The sequence below is a fragment of the Pseudophryne corroboree genome, chromosome 3, assembly GCF_028390025.1.
Source record: "Pseudophryne corroboree isolate aPseCor3 chromosome 3, aPseCor3.hap2, whole genome shotgun sequence".
Classification (NCBI taxonomy): Eukaryota; Metazoa; Chordata; class Amphibia; order Anura; family Myobatrachidae; genus Pseudophryne; species Pseudophryne corroboree.
In genome coordinates this window covers 487545441-487569071 of record NC_086446.1, presented here as the reverse complement: position 1 = coordinate 487569071, position 23631 = coordinate 487545441, and the positions used below count along the sequence as shown (strand labels likewise).

At 45.4% G+C, this 23631-nt stretch overlaps 1 protein-coding gene and 2 pseudogenes across 3 annotated transcripts in view; 2 read left to right on the top strand and 1 right to left on the bottom strand.

Annotated features, from left to right (window-relative positions):
- The window catches only part of TEX2 (testis expressed 2), a 180564-nt gene that overhangs the window by 771 nt on the left and 156162 nt on the right, over nucleotides 1–23631 (top strand). The window contains exon 1 of one of the 3 annotated variants that reach the window (XM_063960909.1): nucleotides 2270–2371. The exons of the other annotated variants lie outside the window; for them this stretch is intronic. The gene's annotated coding sequence lies outside the window, so the exon portion shown is untranslated. Of the gene's footprint in view, nucleotides 1–2269; nucleotides 2372–23631 lie in introns of those variants that run through there. 3 annotated transcript variants of the gene reach the window in all.
- Nucleotides 10292–10410, bottom strand: LOC134897238 (5S ribosomal RNA; annotated as a pseudogene).
- Nucleotides 13313–13431, top strand: LOC134897237 (5S ribosomal RNA; annotated as a pseudogene).

The window sequence follows — 23631 nt, the reverse complement described above, 5'->3', positions numbered from 1 at the left end:
TACATCACACACATCCAATATGGGACACTGTTGACTGTTTTGCAGTGTGTATACCAGGTCACATGCCAGGAAATAACTTACGGATGGGCATTGATATACATTTAATAATTTTGTTTTTGGAGTATCGATATTTCAGCCCTGATGTGATGCCATATTTAACCTAATATGTGTGATATATTGTGTGAATAGGTACTGCCAAAGATATATATCTTTCCAAGCTACCTTCTATTGGCTTTCCCTAGAATAACTCTTGCCAATGCACTGATATTTCTCTGGGCTCAGTCAACATCTGTCATCAGTGGTGCCCATAGGGGGTAACTGATCAGCCCTAGGTGTTATCAGGTTTATTGTAGTTGTGTAGAACATACATCCATAGAGCAACAGGAGTTAGTGCAAAATTGCATGCTATATGCAGGCCACACCAGGCTCACATGCTGGGCACCTGGGCCAGGCTGTTTATAACCTGCAGAAGACCTAAAGGACCCCATACACTAGAACGATTATGCCCGATTTCAGCCCAATTCGGGCATTCGGCTCGATATATTGGGTGAAATCGGGCATTTTAGCTGTGTATCCGATCCGATTCGCGGCCCCATAAGCATCGGATTGTATCCTCCAGATTGAATATGCTGCACATTCAATCTGGTCCCACACCGCAGGCGTGGCTGGGATCGGCCAAGGTACATCGTATGCAAAAGGACAGCATACGATGTATCTTGGGCGATCCTGCCGGCCGGAGGCTGCTGTGGTGATCGCTAGCGCCATATCAGATAGACATGTCGCAGAAGTGTATGAGGCCCTTAAGAGGGTCACTCCATATAATAAATATTTATGTATTTACTCATTTTTATTTTACCCATATCCATATATGAATCACCATAAAGAGCACTTACATCTGTACTGTCATAAAAATAACATGTGATCAGGAGAATTACTACTTCGCTTTCAAAGCTTCATGTGATTGATACTGGCATTCTCCAAATAGAACCTCAATCATTTGGCTTTTAAAGTCCATTTAACCTGAGATGTTATCCTACTCGTAGCAGACTTCCTGTTTGTAATCCCATTGAAGGACACTGCAGCCAGCCTGAAATGGCTGTTAACAGACCGCAGTAGTTTGCACTAAGCTACACATCAAATATTATTTAACTTTATTATTGAAGCAGTTCCAAATGAAAAATGACATACAGGAGCAGAAATGAAAACATATAAACAAATGTTGTCAGTCTGCAATAATATTAAAGTCATAAGGAAATGATTCCATTTTTATACCTCTATGTTTTTGTCACAGTAAACTTTTACATACAGTATGTCTGAGAATGGAATCTATTTTCTGATATAAGCTAAGTGGACTTTATCTAAATTGCCATTGAAACTACACAGTCACTGAGATTAGACTGAAATGTGAACAGCCATTGTGCAGTATTGCAGCCTCTTGTTGAGATCATATTATAATACTTTTTTAACTGATAATGTCACTTTCTCTAAATAATACAATGATTTGCAGCAGAATGCTGTCACGTCAATCTGTACAATGCGTCCTCCGTTGTCGAGTATTTGACTATGTTTAGTAAAACGCCAATAGCTCATTATGGGAATCTTGCTTTAAATTCAGAGTTTTGTTTTTACTGGATAGAGCAGTAAACGGGATGTAGTTATGTGACTGGCGGTCAGGAGACCGCCGGTCATAATACCTCCACCTACATCCCGCCCCCTCACTATCCCGACGGTTGGCATGGCAACCAACAGGGACTATTCCCACTCATTGGTGTGTAGCCCTGCATCATTACCCTTAAATGTTTCCAAGTGCAATCAGCCATTGTCTGAGAATGCACAGCTGCGGCTGTGGGTGGGATGAATTGTCATGTTTAAAAAGTTTAATCTCAAACAAGATAATGCAGATTGTTTTGTATAGTGTGAAGCCCATCTCTTTAGTGGGCTGTAATATTCCTATAATTCACACTAATGGAATATTATCCATTATATACTGTGCAACCTGTATTTAAATTCTGTCAATGACTTGAAAACTTTCTCACGAATGATCCTTTACTTCCCTTATATCCTAAAGAAGCAGCTGAATTATAAATATATAAGGCCACCTGCACTGGTCAGTCATCAGTCGCCAAAGTGTGTTCTGTAAGGGCCAAAGTCCACTGCATGTTAAATCATACTGGAATTTAACCATTTGTGGTACCATAGATATTTACCCATAATGCATTATTCTGCTAGAGATTAGACTTCACCCTTGTGATAACACAAATATATGAGCGCCACATAATCTTGCTGCTGGTTAAACTACACACATTATAATCCTACATTTTATCCTGAAGTATAGGCATGTGCTGCAGGCATATGACGGCAGTTGGTGAAGGTACGTGTCTGGTTGTATTATTTTATGTACAGTACATCCTCCTACTTTTCAATAAATCGTATTGTAGAAATTGTAATAATTATATAATTCTAGGTCCATGGGGGTCATGCATACTTTGCTTATTAAAACAGGGCTGGGTAAATCTCAGAAGCTGTACTCGGCAATTACAGTACTGCTGCCTCATATTAAGAGAAATAGTCTCAATTCCTGCTGGCTTCATTTATTGTCCAACTGGTTCCTAATCCTGTTTGTTTTACCTGTATTATAATAATCTACTGTTACAGGTCAGGATTGCCAACATAAACTGAAGCTTTATAAAGATGTTAAATTCTGTATTTATTATCACTTTATAAACAACACCTTTTTTATTTTTGCTATTAGATTTCCCTTTTTTAGATTGGGGATATCCGGATTATAACTTGATAGTGAAACTCGAGGTTATAAATGTAATGGAAGAGGGTAATCTGTCCAGACAATTTCCATAAATGATGGAGACCCATCCAGCAGACATTCTAGCAGTTATTTAGTTGTTAGAATAGATATGTGTCCTCAGAAAGGTATTCAGAAGTTGCTTACTACACAGTGTTCTAATTTTGAGAGTTCATCCCTCATATCAAGTTAGTGAATTGCGTCACTGTTTCTTTAGGAGCAGTGCTCTACAGCACAGCATAAATTACTGTGCTACCCAGACTCCCTCTGTTGCGCCAGTGACTGACATACAGAGCTGTATACGCAGTATTATATTGTGACATATTGCATTCTGTGTACACAAGCGCTTGCACAGCTTATCACTGTGGCTGTCACGTTACCCTGGCACAGGGCGGAGTCATCATTCCTCTCAACCTTCATTAAGCACAATTTATGTTGCCAATTGTTGACCCACAATCTAGCACATAAAATTGCTTGTCTCCGATTTAATGGCAGCAAAAGCTGTGTTTCTAAACAGACCTGCGATGACTAATTCTGGATCGTGTGATTATTCAGAACAAAAAACACTCTACAAGGCTTCTTCTAAAAGAGGATTATTATTACATGTGAAATAGCGCTTTGTATCATTTGTATTGCACTGAAACCAATTTTCCCAGGTACTCTAGTTTTTGACTCTGGTAGTGTCCCACTATTGTCAGAAAAGCCGATAAGTCACTGCTCTCCTGTACGTCATGTCTGATAACAGAGGATTTATGATATTTCCCTGCATTGATTATACTGTAGCAAGCAGACAGCTGCTGATAGGATCAGCATAAGGATGGCTTTTTCTTAAGGAGATAGAAACATTTGTTCTTCTGTTGGCAGATAATAGTGTATATGAATTGGTATCCGGTCTCTAGGTCGACATGGTTTCTAGGTCCACAGGGACTCTAGGTCGACACGAGTTTTTCACTTTAAAATTACTTTTCTCTAACGTCCTAGTGGATGCTGGGACTCCGTCAGGACCATGGGGAATAGCGGGCTCCGCAGGAGACAGGGCACATCTAAAAAGCTTTTAGGGTCACATGGTGCGTACTGGCTCCTCCCCCTATGACCCTCCTCCAAGCCTCAGTTAGGTTTTTGTGCCCGTCCGAGAGGGTGCAATCTAGGTGGCTCTCTTAAAGAGCTGTTTAGAAAAAGTTTTTTTAGGTTTCAATCTCAGTGATTCCTGCTGGCAACAGGATCACTGCAACGAGGGACTTAGGGGAGAGATTTCCAACTCACCTGCGTGCAGGATGGATTGGAGTCTTAGGCTACTGGACACTTAGCTCCAGAGGGAGTCGGAACACAGGTCAGCCTGGGGTTCGTCCCGGAGCCGCGCCGCCGATCCCCCTTACAGACGCTGAAGACGGAGGTCCGGAAAGCAGGCGGCAGAAGACTCCTCAGTCTTCATGAAGGTAGCGCACAGCACTGCAGCTGTGCGCCATTGTTGCTACACGGCTCACTGATTTCAGTCACGGAGGGTGCAGGGCGCTGCTGGGGGCGCCCTGGGCAGCAATATAAATACCTTTAGTGGCAAAATAAATACATCACATATAGTCATTAAGGCTATATGTATGTATTTAACCCAGGCCAGTTTTCCTAAAAACCGGGAGAAAAGCCCGCCGAAAAAGGGGCGGAGCTTATTCTCCTCAGCACTCAGCGCCATTTTCCTGCTCAGCTCCGCTGGTGAGGAAGGCTCCCAGGACTCTCCCCTGCACTGCACTACAGAAACAGGGTAACAAAGAGAAGGGGGGCATAAATTGGCGATATATTATATATTAAGAGCGCATATATAGAAACAACACCTTATAGGGTTGTTTATATACATTATAGCGCTTTTGGTGTGTGCTGGCAAACTCTCCCTCTGTCTCCCCAAAGGGCTAAGAGGGTCCTGTCTTCGATTAGAGCATTCCCTGTGTGGCTGCTGTGTGTCGGTACGTGTGTGTCGACATGTATGAGGACGATGTTGGTGTGGAGGCAGAGCAATTGCCGGTAATGGTGATGTCACCCCCTAGGGAGTCGACACCGGAATGGATGGCTTTAGTTATGGAATTACGTGATAATGTCAGCACATTACAAAGGTCAGTTGACGAAATGAGACGCCCGGCAGTTAGTACCGGTTCAGGCGTCTCAGACACCGTCAGGGGCTGTAAAACGTCCCTTACCTCAGTCAGTCGACACGGGTACCGACACAGATGAATCTAGTGTCGACGGTGAAGAAACAAACGTATTTTCCAATAGGGCCACACGTTATATGATCATGGCAATGAAGGAGGCGTTGCAGATCTCTGATACTGCTGGTACCTCAAAAAGGGGTATTATGTGGGGGGTGAAAAAACTACCTGTAGTTTTTCCAGAATCAGAGGAATTGAATGATGTGTGTGATGAAGCGTGGGTTAACCCCGATAGAAAATTGCTAATTTCAAAGAAGTTATTGGCATTATACCCCTTCCCACCAGAGGTTAGGGCGCGCTGGGAAACACCCCCTAGGGTGGATAAAGCGCTCACACGTTTATCAAAGCAAGTGGCGCTACCGTCTCCTGATACGGCCGCCCTCAAGGATCCAGCAGATAGGAGGCTGGAAACTACACTGAAGAGTATATACACACATACTGGTGTTATACTGCGACCGGCAATAGCCTCAGCCTGGATGTGCAGTGCTGGGGTAGTGTGGTTGGATTCTCTGACTGAAAATATTGATACCCTGGATAGGGACAGTATTTTATTGACTCTAGAGCAATTAAAGGATGCTTTTCTTTATATGCGAGATGCTCAGAGGGATGTTTGTACTCTAGCATCAAGAGTAAGCGCGATGTCCATATCTGCCAGAAGAAGTTTATGGACGCGACAGTGGTCAGGTGATGCGGATTCCAAAAGGCATATGGAAGTATTGCCATATAAAGGAGAGGAATTGTTTGGGGTCGGTCTTTCGGACCTGGTGGCCACGGCAACTGCCGGCAAATCCACTTTTTTACCTCAGACCCCCTCCCAACAGAAAAAGACACCGTCTTTTCAGCCGCAGTCCTTTCGCTCCTATAAAAAGCGACCAAAAGGACAGTCTTATCTGCCGCGAGGCAGAGGAAAGGGTAAGAAAGGGCAGCAAGCAGCCCCTGCCCAGGACCAGAAGCCCGCCCCGGGTTCTACAAAGCCATCAGCATGACGCTGGGGCTTTACAAGTGGACTCAGGAGCGGTGGGGGGTCGACTCAAAATTTTCAGCAATCAGTGGGCTCACTCACAAGTGGACCCGTGGGTCCTGCAGATAATATCTCAGGGTTACATGCTGGAGTTCGAAAGGTCTCCCCCTCGCCGGTTCCTAAAGTCTGCTTTACCAACGTCTCCCTCAGAAAGGACGTCGGTTTTGGAAGCCATTCACAAGCTGTATTCTCAGCAGGTGATAGTCAAGGTACCCCTCCTACAACAGGGAAAGGGGTATTATTCCACACTATTTGTGGTACCGAAACCGGACGGTTCGGTAAGGCCTATTCTAAACCTGAAATCCTTGAACCTGTACATACAGAAATTCAAGTTCAAGATGGAGTCACTCAGAGCAGTGATAGCGAATCTAGAAGAAGGGGACTTCATGGTGTCCCTGGTCATAAAAGATGCTTATCTGCATGTCCCAATTTACCCCTCACACCAAGGGTATCTCAGGTTCGTGATACAAGACTGTCATTATCAGTTTCAAACGCTGCCGTTTGGTTTGTCCACGGCCCCTCGGGTCTTTACCAAGGTAATGACCGAAATGATGGTTCTTCTACGAAGAAAAGGCGTATTAATTATCCCTTACTTGGACGATCTCCTGATAAGGGCAAAGTCCAGAGAACAGCTGGAAGTCGGTGTAGCGCTAACTCAAGTAGTGCTTCAGCAACACGGGTGGATTCTGAATCTTCCAAAATCTCAATTGAACCCGACAACACATCTGCTGTTCCTGGGCATGATTCTGGACACGGTTCAGAAAAAGGTGTTTCTCCCGGAAGAGAAAGCAAGGGAGTTATCCGAACTTGTCAGGAACCTCCTAAAACCAGGAACTGTGTCAGTACATCAATGCACAAGAGTCCTGGGAAAAATGGTGGCTTCGTACGAAGCGATTCCATTCGGCAGATTCCATGCACGGACATTTCAGTGGGATCTGCTAGACAAATGGTCCGGATCGCATCTGCACATGCATCAACGGATAACACTGTCACCAAGAACAAGGTTGTCTCTCCTGTGGTGGTTGCAGACTGCCCATCTGTTAGTGGGCCGCAGATTCGGCATACAGGACTGGGTCCTGGTGACTACGGATGCCAGCCTACGAGGCTGGGGAGCAGTCACACAGGGAAGAAACTTCCAGGGCGTGTGGTCAAACCTGGAGACGTCCCTTCACATAAATATACTGGAGCTAAGAGCGATCTACAATGCTCTAAGTCTGGCGAAACCGCTGCTTCAGGGTCAGCCGGTGTTGATCCAGTCGGACAACATCACGGCAGTCGCCCACGTAAACCGACAAGGCGGCACGAGAAGCAGAAGGGCAATGACAGAAGCTGCAAGGATTCTGCGCTGGGCGGAGAATCATGTCATAGCACTGTCAGCAGTATTCATCCCGGGAGTGGACAACTGGGAAGCAGATTTCCTCAGCAGACACGACCTCCACCCGGGAGAGTGGGGACTTCATCCAGAAGTCTTCCACATGATTGTGAACCGTTGGGAAAAACCAAAGGTGGACATGATGGCGTCTCGCCTCAACAAAAAATTGGACAGGTATTGCGCCAGGTCAAGAGACCCTCAGGCAATAGCTGTGGACGCTCTGGTAACACCGTGGGTGTACCAGTCAGTGTATGTGTTCCCTCCTCTGCCTCTCATACCAAAGGTACTGAGAATTATACGAAAAAGGGGAGTAAGAACAATACTGGTGGCTCCGGACTGGCCAAGAAGAACTTGGTATCCGGAACTTCAAGAGATGCTCACGGAGGATCCGTGGCCTCTACCTCTAAGAAGGGATCTGCTTCAGCAGGGACCTTGTATGTTCCAAGACTTACCGCGTCTGACGGCATGGCGGTTGAACGCCGGATTCTAAAAGAAAAGGGCATTCCTGAGGAAGTTATTCCTACTTTAATTAAAGCCAGGAAGGAAGTGACCGCACAACATTATCACCGCATTTGGCGAAAATATGTTGCGTGGTGTGAGGCCAAGAAGGCTCCAACGGAAGAATTTCAATTGGGTCGATTCTTACATTTCCTGCAAGCAGGATTGTCTATGGGCCTCAAATTGGGGTCCATTAAAGTTCAAATTTCGGCCTTATCAATTTTCTTCCAGAAGGAATTGGCGTCAGTGCCTGAAGTACAAACTTTTGTCAAAGGTGTACTACATATAGTGCCGCCAGTGGCACCGTGGGATTTGAACGTGGTTCTGAATTTTCTCAAATCTCATTGGTTTGAGCCTCTAAAATCGGTAGATTTAAAATACCTTACATGGAAGGTAACCATGCTATTGGCCCTGGCTTCAGCCAGGAGAGTTTCAGAGTTGGCAGCTTTGTCATATAAAAGCCCATATCTGATATTCCATTCGGACAGGGCAGAATTGCGGACACGTCCTCAATTTCTCCCTAAGGTGGTTTCGGCTTTTCACTTGAACCAGCCTATTGTAGTGCCTGCGGCTACTAGCGATTTGGAGGACTCCAAGTTACTGGACGTTGTCAGAGCATTAAAAATATATATTTCAAGGACAGCTGGAGTCAGAAAATCTGACTCGTTGTTTACATTGTATGCACCCAACAAGATGGGTGCTCCTGCGTCTAAACAGACGATTGCACGTTGGATATGTAGCACAATCCAACTTGCGCATTCTGTGGCAGGCCTGCCACAGCCTAAATCTGTAAAGGCCCACTCCACAAGGAAAGTGGGCTCATCCTGGGCGGCTGCCCGAGGAGTCTCGGCATTACAACTTTGCCGAGCAGCTACGTGGTCAGGGGAGAACACGTTTGTAAAATTTTACAAATTTGATACTCTGGCTAAAGAGGACCTGGAGTTCTCTCATTCGGTGCTGCAGAGTCATCCGCACTCTCCCGCCCGTTTGGGAGCTTTGGTATAATCCCCATGGTCCTGACGGAGTCCCAGCATCCACTAGGACGTTAGAGAAAATAAGAATTTACTTACCGATAATTCTATTTCTCATAGTCCGTAGTGGATGCTGGGCGCCCATCCCAAGTGCGGATTGTCTGCAATGCTTGTACATAGTTATTGTTACAAAAATCGGGTTATTACTGTTGTTGTGAGCCATCTGTTCAGAGGCTACTTCGTTTGTGTTATCATACTGTTAACTGGGTTCAGATCACAAGTTGTACGGTGTGATTGGTGTGGCTGGTATGAGTCTTACCCGGGATTCAAGATCCTTCCTTATTGTGTACGCTCGTCCGGGCACAGTACCTAACTGAGGCTTGGAGGAGGGTCATAGGGGGAGGAGCCAGTACGCACCATGTGACCCTAAAAGCTTTTTAGATGTGCCCTGTCTCCTGCGGAGCCCGCTATTCCCCATGGTCCTGACGGAGTCCCAGCATCCACTACGGACTATGAGAAATAGAATTATCGGTAAGTAAATTCTTATTTTTTTTTACTTTTTCATACTTTACTATCCATGTGGACTACAATTGGGAACGGAAACCTTGCTCGAAGCATTGTGAGGGAAGCGGTGCACTAATTGGGGTTCCCGGTCACTGTACGGAGAAAACGACACAAAAGTTTAAGAAACTCATGTTGACCTCCTGTTATGTCGACCTAAAGTCCCTGTCGACCTAGAAACCATATCGACCTACTTACTGTCAACCAATAGTGGTTGACCTAGGCACTGTCGACCGAAGTGTGGTTGACCTTGCATACTGCACCCCTATGAATGATCAAACATGTATTTGCTGTATGCACTATGTGGTAGTCCTCCCCCTGATAATGAATGTATTGGGGGTATACCGCACTGGAGAATGGTAAGGTATCTAATAGATATTGTTAGAACCAAAATACATAATACAACGAGAAAATCTGAGTTTTCTAATGTTATCTTGAGTTTGGTGGTGCACCCTGAGTCAGTGGTAAGACATACAACAAAAGGGAGAGAAGAAGACTTTTGTGGGTGCACTCTTGTATGTTTAAGAGGTCTCAGAAGAGACAATAAGTAAAAATTATAAATGAATTTTTAAATATAACTTTTATTAACAACAATTGATAAAATAGTAGAGTTTACTGTCAAAAATTGGAGGTAGGGGTGGGGGGGAGTTGGGGAAAAGAAAGGGGGGAACACAGAACGAATTAATTACAGTGTAAATACTGAATATTGTTCTGGAATGCCTGGGTGCGATAATAACAGCTGGAGACCCTGAAAATTGAAGCGTTTTTATTCTCTCATGAGCGATGATGAGGAGACAGATGGGATGATTAAAGATGGAATGAGCAAGATGAATCTGCTGTCAGTGTTAGACGCTGAGCAAAACCGTCCAGGAATTTCTACTAAACTGAGTATTCCTCGAGAGTCTCCCACTCGAGTACTGACCCAGCCCTACACTGCTTAGCTTCCAAGATCGGAAGGATTCGGGCGTTACCAGTGTGGTATGATAGTAGAAAAAATATTTGATATCGAGGGCTCGAGAATCACTGATGAGAGTTCACGAAAATGGAGAAATAAGAGAAAAGAAAAGACAAGAGAATGGGTGGAGGAGGAAAATAGGGGATCTGCTGCCACCGTTAGACTGGGATAATTACCCCTGAATCAGTGGTGAGAGTCCTGAAGATAGTATAAAGTGAGGAAAAGGAAACGATACTGATAGGTAAAAATTTTTGAGATTGGTTGATAGACAATGGGCTGCTTGATTGCAGGATGCTGATAGTACCTATGATAAAGGTATTAGGTGTGATAAAGAGCAATTTGTACACAATTAGCAGTCAAATAAATTGATTAGACCCATACATCACCATCAATTATCAGATTATTACAATTATACCAAAATGGTATCAGGTGGAAAAAGAAGGAGAAAATGAACAACAATTTCTTATTTGTGTTCCGCTGTATGCAGAGCTGCAGAAATACTATATAATATGATTGCAAGATGCTGATAGTACCTATGATAAAGGTACTTGGTGTGATAAGGAGCAATTTGTACACAATTAGCAGATAATTAAGTTGATTGGAACCATGCATCACCATCAATTTGATGCTGACAGATTATTGCACATTGTACCAAAATGGTATCAGGTGAAAAGAGAAAGAGATAATAAACAACAGTTGATTGTACAGAGCTGCAGCAGTGCTATATAATACGCAGTATAGAGGATAGTGATAAATTGCTCAGCCAAATGATTAGATCAATATTGATGACTGAAAATAAAGGTTTAAACAGTATCCTATGTGGTATTAAGCCGCTAAATGCCGACTATCTGTAAAACGGGTACTTGCAAAAAACAGCTTGATGAATGCTATTATCAAATATAAATATGCAAAAAGATGCTGAGATTGAGCAGATATTACCCGGAATTGTATGGAACGATCAGTCACTAATATGAGCAGGATACTTTCTGAGTACGGAATGTCCGTGTCAAAGTCCAGGCAAATTGAAGATGCAGGATACACTGGTTCTCAGGAGCTGAGCAGTTCGTTTATAGCCGCACTGCCGATCAAAGTACCTGATGTATTGTGGAGACGTGGTCAGGTTGGCTGAGGAGAAGAGAGACACAATGTTCCTGGTCCCATCGCGGTAGTATCTAGCGGCGGCGGGTTGATGCAGCGGCTGCTGGGGAAAGAGCGGCTCGTGGTTCAGGATGTCCGGAATCAGCTGTCACACCCAGGCAGTGGGGGTAGGGAACGGAAAACTAGTTTCACCCGTTCACCGGGCTTGATCACTTCCTGTTCCCAGAGGGGATAGTGCAGGCTTTATCTTGCAAGGGAGCTGGTCGTTGTCCAATCAAAAGGGAGGCGTGTCCTGCGTTTGTAAATTGCTGCACAGGTGGAACGGTTGTTCTGTTTAGTATTGGTTCCCTATTATGCTTGCAATTAGTGGCCCATTGCATATTCTCTGTTTTTTCCTTTTGTGCAATGGGCCACTAATTGCAAGCATAATAGGGAACCAATACTAAACAGAACAACCGTTCCACCTGTGCAGCAATTTACAAACGCAGGACACGCCTCCCTTTTGATTGGACAACGACCAGCTCCCTTGCAAGATAAAGCCTGCACTATCCCCTCTGGGAACAGGAAGTGATCAAGCCCGGTGAACGGGTGAAACTAGTTTTCCGTTCCCTACCCCCACTGCCTGGGTGTGACAGCTGATTCCGGACATCCTGAACCACGAGCCGCTCTTTCCCCAGCAGCCGCTGCATCAACCCGCCGCCGCTAGATACTACCGCGATGGGACCAGGAACATTGTGTCTCTCTTCTCCTCAGCCAACCTGACCACGTCTCCACAATACATCAGGTACTTTGATCGGCAGTGCGGCTATAAACGAACTGCTCAGCTCCTGAGAACCAGTGTATCCTGCATCTTCAATTTGCCTGGACTTTGACACGGACATTCCGTACTCAGAAAGTATCCTGCTCATATTAGTGACTGATCGTTCCATACAATTCCGGGTAATATCTGCTCAATCTCAGCATCTTTTTGCATATTTATATTTGATAATAGCATTCATCAAGCTGTTTTTTGCAAGTACCCGTTTTACAGATAGTCGGCATTTAGCGGCTTAATACCACATAGGATACTGTTTAAACCTTTATTTTCAGTCATCAATATTGATCTAATCATTTGGCTGAGCAATTTATCACTATCCTCTATACTGCGTATTATATAGCACTGCTGCAGCTCTGTACAATCAACTGTTGTTTATTATCTCTTTCTCTTTTCACCTGATACCATTTTGGTACAATGTGCAATAATCTGTCAGCATCAAATTGATGGTGATGCATGGTTCCAATCAACTTAATTATCTGCTAATTGTGTACAAATTGCTCCTTATCACACCAAGTACCTTTATCATAGGTACTATCAGCATCTTGCAATCATATTATATAGTATTTCTGCAGCTCTGCATACAGCGGAACACAAATAAGAAATTGTTGTTCATTTTCTCCTTCTTTTTCCACCTGATACCATTTTGGTATAATTGTAATAATCTGATAATTGATGGTGATGTATGGGTCTAATCAATTTATTTGACTGCTAATTGTGTACAAATTGCTCTTTATCACACCTAATACCTTTATCATAGGTACTATCAGCATCCTGCAATCAAGCAGCCCATTGTCTATCAACCAATCTCAAAAATTTTTACCTATCAGTATCGTTTCCTTTTCCTCACTTTATACTATCTTCAGGACTCTCACCACTGATTCAGGGGTAATTATCCCGGTCTAACGGTGGCAGCAGATCCCCTATTTTCCTCCTCCACCCATTCTCTTGTCTTTTCTTTTCTCTTATTTCTCCATTTTCGTGAACTCTCATCAGTGATTCTCGAGCCCTCGATATCAAATATTTTTTCTACTATCATACCACACTGGTAACGCCCGAATCCTTCCGATCTTGGAAGCTAAGCAGTGTAGGGCTGGGTCAGTACTCGAGTGGGAGACTCTCGAGGAATACTCAGTTTAGTAGAAATTCCTGGACGGTTTTGCTCTGCGTCTAACACTGACAGCAGATTCATCTTGCTCATTCCATCTTTAATCATCCCATCTGTCTCCTCATCATCGCTCATGAGAGAATAAAAACGCTTCAATTTTCAGGGTCTCCAGCTGTTATTATCGCACCCAGGCATTCCAGAACAATATTCAGTATTTACACTGTAATTAATTCGTTCTGTGTTCCCCCCTTTCTTTTCCCCAACTCCCCCCCACCCTTCCCCCCACCCCTACCTCCAATTTTTGACAGTAAACTCTACTATTTTATCAATTGTTGTTAATAAAAGTTATATTTAAAAATTCATTTATAATTTTTACTTATTGTCTCTTCTGAGACCTCTTAAACATACAAGAGTGCACCCACAAAAGAGTCTTCTTCTCTCCCTTTTGTTGTATGTCTCCCCCTGATAATGTATGTAAATGAGATAGAGGAGGCAGATTCGGGAAACATTCTATTTGTGTAAAAAAGAAAGATTGATACCCCAACATTGTACTGTAGCTTTGGAGTGAGAGAATCAATTTATTACAGATACTTACATTTGGTTCACATTTATCATCTGTGTTTAGTTGTTTTACAATGTTTTAGACATTTCCTTTTTATATTTACCTTGCACCATTCAGTTGGGGTTAAAGAAGCAGCAGGAGGCATTAAAGTCCTTTTGTGTAGTGAATGAAATTGTGTAGATCTCCGCCTTGGTATTCACACTGCAATCCACAGGTGATATCCTCCAGGGAAGAGCGGGTAGATGCCAGGCTGCAATGTTTAGTGTATGTGTGTATGTATATGTATGTATATATATATATATATATATATATATATATATATATATATATATATATATATATATATATATATATATATATATATATATATATATATATATATATATTTCTCTATCGTCCTAAGTGGATGCTGGGGTTCCTGAAAGGACCATGGGGAATAGCGGCTCCGCAGGAGACAGGGCACAAAAAGTAAAGCTTTTACAGGTCAGGTGGTGTGCACTGGCTCCTCCCCCGATGACCCTCCTCCAGACTCCAGTTAGATTTTTGTGCCCGGCCGAGAAGGGTGCAATTCTAGGTGGCTCTCATAAAGAGCTGCTTAGAGAAGTTTAGCTTAGGTTTTTTATTTTACAGTGATTCCTGCTGGCAACAGGATCACTGCAACGAGGGACAGAGGGGAGAAGAAGTGAACTCACCTGCGTGCAGGATGGATTGGCTTCTTGGCTACTGGACATGAAGCTCCAGAGGGACGATCACAGGTACAGCCTGGATGGTCACCGGAGCCTCGCCGCCGGCCCCCTCGCAGATGCTGAAGCAAGAAGAGGTCCAGAATCGGCGGCTGAAGACTCCTGCAGTCTTCTAAAGGTAGCGCACAGCACTGCAGCTGTGCGCCATTTTCCTCTCAGCACACTTCACACGGCAGTCACTGAGGGTGCAGGGCGCTGGGGGGGGGCGCCCTGGGAGGCAAATGTAAACCTATATAAGGCTAAAAATACCTCACATATAGCCCCCAGAGGCTATATGGAGATATTTAACCCCTGCCTAAATACAATAAATAGCGGGAGACGAGCCCGCCGAAAAAGGGGCGGGGCCTATCTCCTCAGCACACAGCGCCATTTTCTCTCACAGAAAGGCTGGAGAGAAGGCTCCCAGGCTCTCCCCTGCACTGCACTACAGAAACAGGGTTTAAACAGAGAGGGGGGGCACTAAATTGGCGACATAAATATATTAAAGATGCTATAAGGGAGAAACACTTATATAAGGTTGTCCCTATGTAATTATAGCGTTTTTTTGGTGTGTGCTGGCAAACTCTCCCTCTGTCTCTCCAAAGGGCTAGTGGGGTCCTGTCCTCTGTCAGAGCATTCCCGGTGTGTGTGCTGTGTGTCGGTACGTGTGTGTCGACATGTATGAGGACGATGTTGGAGGAGGCGGAGCAATTGCCTATGATGGTGATGTCACTCTCTAGGGAGTCGACACCGGTATGGATGGCTTATTTAGGGAATTACGTGAGAATGTCAACACGCTGCAAGGTCGGTTGACGACATGAGACGGCCGACAAACAATTAGTACCGGTCCAGGCGTCTCAGAAACACCGTCAGGGGTTTTTAATAACGCCCATTTACCTCAGTCGGTCGACACAGACACAGACACCGACACTGAATCCAGTGTCGACGGTGAATAAACAAACGTATTCCTTATTAGGGCCACACGTTAAGGGCAATGAAGGAGGTGTTACATATTTCTGATACTACAAGTACCACAAAAAAGGGTATTATGTGGGAGTGAAAAAACTACCTGTAGTTTTTCCTGAATCAGATAAAATAAAATAAAGTGTGTGATGATGCGTGGGTTTACCCCGATAGCAAATATTGGCGTTATACCCTTTCCCGCCAGAAGTTAGGGCGCGTTGGGAATGAATAAGGCGCTCACACGCTTATCAAGTGGCGTTACCGTCGCCAGATACGGCCGCCCTCAAGGAGCCAGCTGATAGGCAGCTGGAAAAATATCCTAAAAAGTATATACACACATAAGGTGGTTATACTGCGACCAGCGATCGCCATCAGCCTGGAGATGCAGTGCTGGGTTGGCTTGGTCGGTTTCCCTGACTGAAAATATTTGATTGATATAGAGCATTTAATAGGATGCATTATATATTTATGTATGCGAGATGCACAGAGGGATATGTGCACTCTGGCATCAAAATAAGTGCGTGATCCATATCTCCCAGAAGATGTCATGGACACGACAGTGGTCAGGTGATACATATCCCATACGACACATGGAAGTATGGCCGTATAAAGGGAAAGAGTTATTTGGGGTCGGTCCAACGGACCTGGGGGTCTCGGCAACAGCTGGAAATCCAACCTTTTTACCCCAAGTTACATCTCAGCAGAAACAGACACCGTCTTTTCAGCCTCAATCCTTCCGTTCCCATGAGGGCAAGCGGGCAAAAGGCCAGTCATATCTGCCCAGACATAGAGGAAAGGGAAGTAGACTGCAGCAGACAGCTCCTTCCCAGGAAAGGAAGCCTTCCACCGCGTCTGCCAAGTCCCCAGCATGACGCTGGGGCCGTGTAAGCGGACTCAGGTTAGGTGGGGGTGTAGTCTCAAGAGTCTCAACGCGCAGTGGGATCACTCGCAAGTTGACCCCTGGATCGTACTAGTATTATCCCAGGGGTACAGATTGGAGAGTCGAGACATCTTTTCCTCGCAGGTTCCTGAAGTCTGCGTTACCAACGGCTCCCTCCAACAGGGAGGCAGTATTGGGAAAAATTCACAAGCTGTATTTCCAGCAGGTGATAATCAAAGTACCCCTCCTACAACAAGGAAAAGGGTATTAGTCTTCCACACTATATGGTGGTACTGAAGCCAGACGGCTTGGTGAGACATAGTCTAAATCTGAAATCTTTGAACACTTACATAAAGGTTCAAATCAAGATGGAGTCACTCAGAGCAGTGATAGCGAACCGGAAAGAAGGGGACTATATGGTGTCCCTGGACATCAAGGATTACCTCCATGTCCAAATTTGCCCTTCTCAACAAGGGTACATCGGGTTCGTGATACAGAACTGTCAATATCAGTTTCAAAAGTTGCCGTTGAATTATCCACGGCACCCCGGGCCTTTACCAAGGTAATGGCCGAAAAGATGACTCTCTTCAAAGAAAAGGGCATCTTAATTATCCCTTACTTGGACGATATCCTGAAAGGGGCAAGTTCCAGAGAACAGTTGGAGGTCGGAAAAGAACTATCTAAAGTAGTTCTACGATAGCACGAGTGGATTCTAAATATTCCAAAAATCGCAGCTGTGTTTTCCGATGATACGTCTGCTGTTCCCAGGAATGATTCTGGGCATAGTCCAGAAAAAGGTATTTCTCCTGGAGGGGAAAGCCAGGGAGTTATCCGACCTAGTCAGAAACCTCCTAAAACCAGGCCAAGTATCAGTGCATTAATGCACAGGAGGCCTGGGAAAAATGGTGGCTTCTTACGAAGCGATTCCATTCGGCAGATCTCACGCAAAACATTTTCAGGGAGATTTGCTGGACGAATGGTCCGGATCGCATCTTCAGATGCATCAGCGGATAACCCTGTCTCCAAGGACAAGGGTATCTCTTCTGTGGTGGTTGCAGGAGGCTCATCTACTGGAGGGCCGCAGATTCGGCATACAGGATTGGATCCTGGTGACCACGGACGCCAGCCTGAGAGGCTGGGGAGCAGTCACACAGGGAAGAAACTTCCAGGGAGTGTGGACGAGCCTGGAAAAGTCTCTTCACATAAACATTCTGGAACTAAGAGCAATCTACAATGCTCTAAACCAGGCGGAACCTCTGCTTCAAGGAAGACCGGTGTTGATCCAGTCGGACAACATCACGGCAGTCGCCCATGTAAACAGACAGGGCGGCACAAGAAGCAGGAGTGCAATGGCAGAAGCTGCCAGGATCCTTCGCTGGGCGGAGAATCACGTGATAGCATTGTCAGCAGTATTCATCCCGGACGTGGACAACTGGGAAGCAGACTTCCTCAGCAGACACGATCTTCACCCGGGAGAGTGGGGACTTCATTCAGAAGTTTTCCTCATGATAATAAACCGTTGGGAAAAACCAATGGTGGACATGATGGCGTCTCGCCTCAACAAAAAACTGGACAGGTATTGCGCCAGGTCAAGAGATCCGCAGGCAATAGCTGTGGATGCACTGGTAACACCTTGGGTGTACCAGTCGGTATATGTGTTTCCTCCTCTGCCTCTCATACCAAAGGTATTGAGGATTATACGGCAAAGAGGAGTAAGAACGATACTAGTGGCTCCGGATTGGCCAAGAAGGACTTGGTACCCGGAACTTCAAGAGATGGTCACGGACGATCCGTGGCCTCTACCTCTGAGAAGGGACCTGCCTCAGCAGGGTCCTTGTCTTTTTCAAGACTTACCGCGGCTGCGTTTGACGGCATGGCGGTTGAACGCCAGATTCTAAAAGAAAAAGGCATTCCTGAAGAAGTCATTCCTACCTTGATTAAGGCAAGGAAAGAAGTCACCGCAAAGCATTATCACCGCATTTGGCGGAAATATGTGGCATGGTGCGAGGGTCGGAATGCTCCGACGAAGGAATTTCAACTGGGTCGTTTCCTACATTTCCTGCAATCAGGATTGTCTATGGGTCTCAAATTGGGATCTATTAAGGTTCAAATTTCGGCCCTGTCTATATTCTTCCAAAAAGAAGTGGCCTCAGTTCCTGAGGTCCAGACTTTTGTCAAAGGAGTACTGCATATACAGCCTCCTGTGGTGCCTCCGGTGGCACCGTGGGATCTAAATGTAGTTTTAGATTTCCTCAAATCCCATTGGTTTGAACCACTTAAGAAGGTGGATTTGAAATATCTCACATGGAAAGTGACTATGTTACTGGCCCTGGCTTCGGCCAGGAGAGTATCAGAACTGGCGGCTTTATCTTATAAAAGTCCTTATTTAAGTTTCCATTCAGATAGGGCAGAGCTGCGGACGCGTCCGCATTTTCTCCCGAAGGTGGTGTCAGCGTTTCACCTGAACCAGCCTATTGTAGTGCCTGCGGCTACAAACGACTTGGAAGACTCCAAGTTGTTGGACGTTGTCAGAGCTTTAAAGATATACATTTCAAGGACGGCTGGAGTCAGAAAATCTGACTCGCTGTTTATACTGTATGCACCCAACAAGTTGGGTGCACCTGCTTCTAAGCAGTCGATTGCTCGTTGGATTTGTAACACGATTCAACTTGCACATTCTGTGGCAGGCCTACCACAGCCTAATTCTGTTAAGGCCCATTCCACAAGGAAGGTGGGCTCATCCTGGGCGGCTGCCCGAGGGGTCTCGGCATTACAACTCTGCCGAGCAGCTACGTGGTCAGGGGAGAACACGTTTGTAAAATTTTACAAATTTGATACCCTGGCAAAAGAGGACCTGGAGTTCTCTCATTCGGTGCTGCAGAGTCATCCGCACTTTCCCGCCCGTTTGGGAGCTTTGGTATAATCCCCATGGTCCTTTCAGGAACCCCAGCATCCACTTAGGACGATAGAGAAAATAAGAATTTACTTACCGATAATTCTATTTCTCGGAGTCCGTAGTGGATGCTGGGCGCCCATCCCAAGTGCGGATTATCTGCAAGACTTGTACATAGTTATTGTTAACTATTTCGGGTTATTTTGTTTAGGGAGCCATCTTTCAGAGGCTCCTCTGTTATCATACTGTTAACTGGGTTTAGATCACAAGTTGTACGGTGTGATTGGTGTGGCTGGTATGAGTCTTACCCGGGATTCAAAATCCTCCCTTATTGTGTACGCTCGTCCGGGCACAGTACCTAACTGGAGTCTGGAGGAGGGTCATAGGGGGAGGAGCCAGTGCACACCACCTGACCTGTAAAAGCTTTACTTTTTGTGCCCTGTCTCCTGCGGAGCCGCTATTCCCCATGGTCCTTTCAGGAACCCCAGCATCCACTACGGACTCCGAGAAATAGAATTATCGGTAAGTAAATTCTTATTTATACACTCATGAACAGTTTTACACTCTACACATTACGTGCTTTGCGGTGCTCCTTGTAGTCTCACTCGATGGTACAGAAATAGAAAAGGAAATCCATTAAGGGCGCTCAATCCTCATCATAAGCAAAACAATCCATTTATTTTCATCGGCTTGGGTATGTGTCCCATTTTCATCACTACCCAGTTGGGTACTAAAGAATCACATGCAGAGTGGCTCATAAAAAATGCTAAAAATATCCATCACAAGCAAATGGCAGGCAGACATATGCCTTTTAGAATCCGCATTTAAATGAACATGGTGTATTAAAGGTCTTTAGAATGCCAGTCCGTCGACCTCAGGCCCTTAATGGACCGTCCGAAGACTCCAGCAACAAGTCAGCACCTCCTCCATAGTTGGCACTTGAATATGGTGGAGGTGGTACCTTGTTGCTGGATTATTTAGTACCTAACTGGGTGGTGATGAAAATAAATGGATTGTTTTGCTTATGATGAAGATTGAGAGCCCTTAATTGATTTTTATATTACATATACATGATTGGTTAGCTATAGTTGGAGGGCTTTAATGTTAATAATTTCTCTTACGTCCTAGAGGATGACAGGGACTCCGTAAGGACCATGGGGTATAGACGGGCTCCGCAGGAGACATGCGCACTATAAAGAACTTTAGAATGGGTGTGCACTGGCTCCTCCCTCTATGCCCCTCCTCCAGACCTCATTAAGAGAAACTGTGCCCAGAGGAGACGGACAGTACGAGGAAAGGATTTTTGTTAATCCAAGGGCAAGATTCATACCAGCCCACACCATCCACACCGTATAACCTGGAATATACGCAACCAGTTAACAGTATGAACAAAACCGTATCAGCCAACGACTGATCTTAACTGTAACATAACCCTTATGTAAGCAATAACTATATACAAGTCATGCAGAAATATGTCCGCACTGGGACGGGCACCCAGCATCCTCTACGGACTAGGAGAAAAAGATTTACTGGTAGGTTTAAAATCTTATTTTCTCTGACGTCCTAGTGGATGCTGGGAACTCCGTAAGGACCATGGGGAATAGCGGCTCCGCAGGAGACAGGGCACATCTAAAGAAAGCTTTAGGATCACCTGGTGTGCACTGGCTCCTCCCCCTATGACCCTCCTCCAAGCCTCAGTTAGATTTCTGTGCCCGACGAGAAGGGTGCACACTAGGGGCTCTCCTGAGCTCTTTGTGAAAGTTTTAGTTTAGGTTTATTATTTTCAGTGAGACCTGCTGGCAACAGGCTCACTGCAACGAGGGACTTAGGGGAGAAGAAGTGAACTCACCTGCGTGCAGGATGGATTGGCTTCTTAGGCTACTGGACACTAGCTCCAGAGGGACGATCACAGGTACAGCCTGGATGGGTCACCGGAGCCGCGCCGCCGACCCCCTTGCAGATGCTGAACAGTGAAGAGGTCCAGAAATCGGCGGCTGAAGACTTCTCAGTCTTCATGAGGTAGCGCACAGCACTGCAGCTGTGCGCCATTGCTCTCAGCACACTTCACACCAACGGTCACTGAGGGTGCAGGGCGCTGGGGGGGGGGCGCCCTGGGCAGCAATGAAAGTACCTATGCTGGCTAAAAAATACATCACATATAGCCTCTGGGGCTATATGGATGTATTTAACCCCTGCCAGGTTATCAGAAAAACGGGAGAAGAAGCCCGCCGAAAAGGGGGCGGGGCCTATTCTCCTCAGCACACAGCGCCATTTTCCCTCACAGAACTGCTGGTGGGAAGGCTCCCAGGCTCTCCCCTGCACTGCACTACAGAAATAGGGTTAAAACAGAGAGGGGGGGCACTTATTTGGCGATATTATTACAAATTAAGATGCTATAAGGGAAAACACTTATATAAGGTTGTCCCTGTATAATTATAGCGTTTTGGTGTGTGCTGGCAAACTCTCCCTCTGTCTCCCCAAAGGCCTAGTGGGGTCCTGTCCTCTATCAGAGCATTCCCTGTGTGTGTGTGCTGTGTGTCGGTACGTTTGTGTCGATATGTATGAGGAGAAAAATGAGGAGGAGACGGAGTAGAGTGTCTGTAATAGTGTTGTCACCCCCTAGGGGGTCGACACCTGAGTGGATGTACTGTTGAAATTACGTGACAGTGTCAGCTTTGTATAAAAGACAGTGGTTGACATGAGACAGCCAGCTACTCAGCTTGTGCATGTCCAGACGTCTCATACAGGGGCTCTAAAGCGCCCGTTACCTCAGATACAGACGCCGACACGGATACTGACTCCTGTGTCGACGGTGAAGAGACAACCGTGATTTCTAATAGGGCCACACATTGCATGATTGAGGCAATGGAAAAAGTTTACACTTTTCTGATAATATGAATACCACCAAAAAAGGGGTATTATGTTTGGTGAGGAAAAACTTACTGTAGTTTTCCTGAATCTGAGAAATAAAATGAGGTGTGTGATGATGCGTTGGTTTCGCCCCGATAACAATTGATAATTTCTAAAAAGTTATGGGCAGTATACCTTTTCCCGCCAGAGGTTAGGGTGCGTTGGGAAACACCCCCTAGGGGGGATAAGGCGCTCACACGCTTGTAAGAACAAGGGCTCTACCTTCTCTTGAGATGGCCGCCCTTAAGGATCCTGCTGATAGAAAGCAGGAGGGTATCCTAAAATGTATTTACACACATACTGGTGTTATACTGCGACCAGCAATCGCCTCAGCCTGGATGTGCAGTGCTGGGTTGGCGTGGTCGGATTCCCTGACTGGAAATATGATATCCTAGATAAGGACAGTATATTATTGCCTATAGAGCAATTAAAAGATGCATTTCTATATATGCATGATGCACAGCGGAATATTTGCCGACTGGCATCAAGTATAAGTGCGTTGTCCAATTATACCAGTAAAGTGGTCAGGTGATGCGGATTCCAAACGGCATTTGGAAGTATTGCCTTAAAAAAAGGGGATGTACCCCAGGTCGCCTCTCAAAATAAGACGCCGTATTATCAGGCGCAGTCCTGGTTGGCAAGCGGACAAAAGGGTTCCTTTTTTCTGCTCGTGACAGAGGGAAAGGAAAATGGCTGCAGAGATCAGCCAGTTCCCAGGAACAGAAACCCTTTTCCGACTCTGCCAAGCCCTCAGTATGACGCTAGGGCTTTACAAGTTCAGGCACGGTGGGGGCCCGTTCTCAATGAATTTCAGTGCGCAGTGGGCTCACTCGCAAGTAGACCCCTGGATCCTTCAGGTAATATTTCAGGGGTACAAATTGGAATTTGAGACGTATTCCCCTCGCCGGTTCCAAAAGTCTGTTTTACCGACGTCTCCCGCTGACAGGGAGGCAGTTTTGGAAGCCATTCACAAGCTGTATTCCCAGCAGGTGATAATTAAGGTACCCCTCCTGCAACAGGGAACGGGGTATTATTCCACACTATTGTGGTACCGAAGCCAGACGGCTCGGTGAGACCGATTTTAAAATCTAAAATCTTTGAACACTTACATACAGAGGTTCAAATTCAAAATTGAGTCACTCAGAGCAGTAATTGCAAACCTGGAAGAAGGGGACTACATGATGTCTCGGGACATCAAGGATGCTTACCTTCATGTCAAAATTTACCCTTCTCACCAAGGGTATCTCAGGTTATGGTACAGAACTGTCACTATCAGTTCAGACGCTGCCGTAGGGATGGTCCACGGCA